The sequence below is a fragment of the Diadema antillarum genome, unplaced genomic scaffold (assembly GCF_040938485.1).
Source record: "Diadema antillarum isolate AM-2024a unplaced genomic scaffold, OU_Dant_1.0 seq00000170_RagTag, whole genome shotgun sequence".
In the NCBI taxonomy this organism is placed as follows: domain Eukaryota; kingdom Metazoa; phylum Echinodermata; class Echinoidea; order Diadematoida; family Diadematidae; genus Diadema; species Diadema antillarum.
The window spans coordinates 984,128-989,880 of NW_027271239.1; the positions used below are offsets into that span (position 1 = coordinate 984,128).

A 5,753-nucleotide genomic window follows, 5' to 3' on the forward strand; every position below is an offset into this window, starting at 1 on the left:
CGGTTTTGTTTTGTTTTGTTTTGTTTTGTTTTTCAGCAGCTTTCATTAGGTCATTCCCCCGCCCCCCCCCCCCCCCCGCCCCTCCCGGTGATTTGCTCTCAAAAAAAATCGAGTGAAAATTTTCACTTTTGAAGGAGTGAATACAAAAAAGAGTGAATTTAGAGTAAAATTGGAGTGAATTTTGAGTGAAAAATAATTAATGTTCATTTTCACTCGTTTTAGAGTGACCTCAGGGATCACTCCAAAATCTTCGAATATTTTTTTGTATTCACTCCTTCAAGAGTGAATATTTTCACTCGATTTTTTTTAGAGAGTGTCATGTCCACACAATGGTGTAGTGGGCCGTACAAACAAGTATGTACTTATTTATAGTAATCAAACGAATTATACGAGATGTTGAGAAAATAACAGCAAACTATGTGGGCAGGGGCTGTATCCTGTTTAAAACATTTCCATCATATTTTGTGCACATAATGAACTGTATGTGTTTTCCAGCCAGTAAAATGGAACTCTGAAACACTGTTCAGAAATAATTTCAATGTCGATTCCTTGAAAGCTCAGAGGAAAGAGAATAACGGCGTTATGCAATCAAAGGTAGGTTAAGTGAAATAACCTTGTATATTTGATAAATAAATCATTGATCTATGCTATCTTTCTATCTACCTTATAATAGAAAGTTAGATGCATAGATAGACAGACAGACCAGATAGATAGCTCGATAGATAGATATATAGATAGATAGATAGATAGATAGATAGATAGACAGATAGATAGATAGATAGCTCGATAGATAGACAGATAGATAGATAGATAGATAGATAGATAGATAGATAGATAGATAGATGCAGGTTTAATGGATGGATATATAAATAGATAGATAGATGGATGGATATATATATATAGATAGATAGATAGATAGACATATTGACATGTAAAGAGATACGAAAAATGATTTGATTGACGTATTGACAAAAAGTAATTGATTGATCAATTAATAAGTCCAAAAAAAAAAAGAACAATGAACGGACAATGTGATAGATACATGCAAAGACTGCTCGTATGACTAACTTTCCAAAACTTTGAATCAACACACTTGAGGTTTCCAGACAACTTCCTCAGGTAAAACTGTTATTTCCCCCGTATTCAATCTTGTTTTGTCTCGGGTGCTCCTTTATTTCTTTTACCACGTGTGCATCGCTGTCTCTTTCCGCTTTTAAACATTGAACATGGTGTTCAAATAACCATACGCGTCATTGCACCCCTTCCGACTTTATTTTGGTTTTGTTAAACCCTTCGGAGGTTAAAAATGAATAGATGTCCTTCTGAACATTTCAACTTTGCATTTTGTTGATATATCGGTTCAAATTGTCAAGGTCTTTGTGATGTCAAGGATTAAGAGGCACTTGGGTTGTCTTCCATACATTGCTGTGATATAATGATATGCAGGCTCCTATTTAATAATACTACGTACAATGTACATACTTTTCTCAACACGAACAAAAATTTCCTCATCAGGCGTTTTCACATCAGCCCGATGTTTCGAAATAGCGCGCTATTTTCTGACTTGGGAAATTAAAGAATATCTCGAGCTTGAATTTTTATGGGGCTGATGTGAAAACGCCTATTGTTCTCAAATATATTTGTGTATGTTGGATGATACATTTATTTATTAATGTATACTGCACAATACGAATGAAGTGTTCACAGTGCACCCCTCCCCCCCCCCCCCCCCCCCCGTCTAATATGAAATGAAACGCATCTCCGACATGTAGCATCAAGGGGGTATAGCTCAGTGGTAGAGCGCTCGCTTTGCATGCGAGAGGCCTCGGGTTCGATCCCCGATACCTCCACAGGGTTCTTTTGTAATATTTTTCCCCCTTCCTAATCACATGGTGTTAAAATAACATTGTCATTGCACCCCTTCCGACTTTATTTTGGTTTTGGTAAAGCCCTTCGGAGGTTGAATATAAAGTCCTGATGAACATTTAAACTTTGCGTTTTGTTGATACATCGGTTCACTAAATACTCAAGGTCTTTGTAATGTCAGTAAAAGGTACTTTAGTTGTCTTTCATTCATTGCTGTACTTTTCTCAACACGAACAGAAATTTCTTTATTGCTCTGAAATATATTTGTGTAGTTGGATGATATGCATATATGTATATAATTATACTTATATATATATATATATATATATATATATATATATATATATATATATATACATATATATATATATATATATATATATATATATATATATAAACTCGATGTAATGACCGACAAATATCTGAAAAAATGATTAGGTGTTCCCGCTCGTGGTGCTAACATCGCCATTGTTCACTTACCCCATGGTCTCAACATCCCCAGCCTATCTGACATCTACCGCCAGTCTCAATCTCTAGCTTTCACCAGATCGAGAGTCAAAGCTGATAGTGTCGTTAACCAAGCGATTGACTCCGCCATTGAAAGAGAGTCAAATTGGGCACGTAAACAGTCCACTGTTGTGAATTGTAACGTAACTCATGGTAAAGTGGAAAATTTAGTTGCAGACAAGCTCATGGAACGCAGTAAAGAAAATGGTTAAGCAGGTAATAGAGGAGGATACAGTGAAATACTGGACTGATCGAGTAGCGCCACTCTTAGTGCAGGGGAAATTCACATCATTACTGTTACTGGAAAATGAGAATCTAACATGGAAATCGATCACGTATAACCTCCCCAAAAGAGTTCTCAGTTTCATTATCAATGCGTGTATAGATTCTCTGCCCTCCTACACAAACTTGCACACCTGGGGTAAACGCCTCAGTGATAAATGTGTCTTCTGCCTGGGCACCACTGGCACTTTGCATCATATACTTTCAAACTGCCCAGTTTTTCTAGATAGATACGAGTGGCGTCATAACAACCTGCTGAGGTATATATATAAAACATTTCTTGAAAATCTGTCCAACGGGACGATTTACACTGACTTAGAGGGGCACTCAATCGCCGGGGGCACCATACCTCCCCATATTCTCACTACAAGTTTGCGCCCAGATTTAGTTATCCTTAAGGAAGAACAAGATATCACGATTGTTGAACTAACTGTTCCCTTTGAAATGAACCTCAAGGATGCACATCAAAGAAAAGTAGAAAAGTATAATTCAATTGTGCGGGACATCCAGGATAAGGGCTACTCAGTGTCATTCCACGCGATAGAAGTCGGGGAAAGGGGCCTAATAGACCGGGGGAACAAAAGCCGTTTAAAGCGAATTCTGAGAACAACAGGTTCAAAGATTCGTCCAAACGAATTTTTCCAGACACTCTCTAAACTCGCCATACTCTCCTCTTTTTCAATATTTTATGCCAGGAAAGAGAGAGCTTGGGGGGAGGTACGGCACCTAGATCCATGACTTAATAGTTATGCAATATTCACACCCACTATGAAGCCGACGTGGAAGTACAGGAATATGTTTGCCGGTCTGTAAGACACATGTTTGTAATCATGTGTTATGTATGTGATACAATTGTAGAATATTGTTTGAGGTATGTTATAATTATTGATATAGATATTTATTGTTTGTATAATATACAGGTGCAGATATTTACGGTTTATATGTGGTATTGGCTGTAGATTCTTTTTTTCCCGGGAGGGGGGGGGGGGGGGGGGGGGGGGGAGGAGGAGGGTAGCCGCAGGTATGAGATGGGGATAGCGGGTGAAAGTTTATTCTGCCGCTGCGGCTGGTTTGGATTTCGCATTTTTTTTATGTTTTGTTTTTTGTTGGGAAAGGAAAGGAATTTGAGGTTAAATGATATGTTTGGAAAGTTGAGATGAGATTAGTATTGATGCACTGTAATATTATGGGTGAATGGGTAATTGAAAAAAAAATGTAGAAATGTTTGTTTATAGTTTTTGGTTTTAGGTTGAAAAAGATTTATAGTTGTAAATAAGATGGGTTCTGATAATTATAATATGTGGTAGGGGGTATGGGGCACAGAGCCAAATAAAGATTAACGTTGGTGAAGATTTGATGAGATGATGATGACAATAAGGTTTATGTGGGTTTTTTTTTTGTATATATGTATGTGTGTGTATATGTATGTATATGCATATATATAGGCCTATATGTGTATTTGTATAATTTATTATATTATGTTTTAATGCGGATTATTGTATTAATACTGCGGATGATAACTACATCACTGCTGTTATTGTAACACAGAAATAGTATTATGTATTGATTGTTTGTATTGATTGATCACCGGTAATATCTGATATTCTATGTGTGATATGGGTTGCAATAATGTAAACTCTAATATTGTTGTTTTGTATCCCCATGTACGTGTCTAAACCTGCCATTCGTTTTGAATGAAACGGTGGACCTGGTTCTTTTGTATATTTTTTATTCTCACACTTACTTGAACTTGAATGAAGTCATGATTAAACAAAAAACATATATATATATATATACATATATATATATATATATATATATATATATATATATATATATATATTATGTGTGTTTGTGTGTGTGTGTGTGTGTGTAGTCATTTATTGGTTTATCTATACTGCACAATGCGCATGAAGTGTTCACAGTGCACAGAGCACAATCTCACCGCCCCCCCCCCCCCCCCCCCCCCTTTCGTCTAATATGGAATTAAATGCATCTCCCACGCACAGCATCAGGGGGTATAGCTCAGTGGTAGAGCGCTCGCTTTGCATGCGAGAGGCCTCGGGTTCGATCCCCGATACCTCCACAGGGTTCTTTTTGTCTTATTTTTTCCCCATTTCTAATTACATGGTGTCATATTTTGAGGATGTCTAGACTCATTTAACTCCGCAAGGAAATTGTACTTTTGTACTTTCAAGGAAAACCGGTTAATATGACATTTGAGATATCAGATAGGCTTATATACAACAAACTTTTGTTCTCTGTTTTACATAGCTACTGGCGCAAGAAAATTCCCCATGCATAACAGATTTCCAAGTCCCAAATACAGTGTATATTTCTTTTCGTCTCCCGAGTTTCCTCGACCACATGTCAATCTGTGGCCAATCCTCACCAAGAAAAGAATAGTACGTTCTCATTATGGGGAGATGCTACTTTTTTAAAATTATCATTCTGTAGTTGATAAGTCTTTGATACATCGGAAGGGTAGAAGTTAAATGGATTTCACATTAAGAGTATAAGAAAGTTATATAATTTCGAGGTTTCACGTGCTATCAGGAAGTAATAGCAAGTCCCGGTCACACTGGAAAATCTTTGAAAACAAAAACTTCTCGAACTTTATAAACTTCGCGAAATTTTGCCAGTGTGATCACGGCTCGTGATGAAGGCCCCAACCACAATATGTAAAATCACTCGGATGAGGTGGTCACACCATCACCCACCCCACGTTGGTTTGCATATTGATACAAAGCGTTATAAAAGTGAATTCTGGTCTATAATTTAGCTCCTTTATTCGACTCCTTTCTCTCTCTCTTCCCCCCCCCCCAAAAAAAAAAAGAAAAATTATAAATGAAATAAAAATAAGTACCGTAAATAAGTAAATGAATCCTCATGGTTCGATATTATTGCTCCCAACTTTGCAACAATTTAAAGAAAAATTCCAGTTATGTTCTCCTTTATTCTATGCAAAAGCTTTTTCTCCTTTTTTTTTTTTTTAGGATTTGTCTGCCAGTCAGTGGAAGATGTGTGTGATGACGTCGTCGCCACAAATAATTTGAATGTTTCGGTCAAGACTAATGTTTCTGTTTTTTGAGCCAAAT

General features: G+C 36.9%; 2 non-coding genes across 2 annotated transcripts; both read left to right on the forward strand.

Moving 5' to 3' along the window:
* The first annotated feature begins 1,778 nt into the window (after positions 1-1,778).
* On the forward strand, positions 1,779-1,850 carry Trnaa-ugc (transfer RNA alanine (anticodon UGC)). The gene has a single exon. It is a non-coding gene; the product is annotated as a tRNA-Ala (tRNA).
* Positions 1,851-4,669: 2,819 nt separating this feature from the next.
* Trnaa-ugc (transfer RNA alanine (anticodon UGC)) lies at positions 4,670-4,741 on the forward strand. Its single transcript has one exon. It is a non-coding gene; the product is annotated as a tRNA-Ala (tRNA).
* Positions 4,742-5,753: the final 1,012 nt, after the last annotated feature.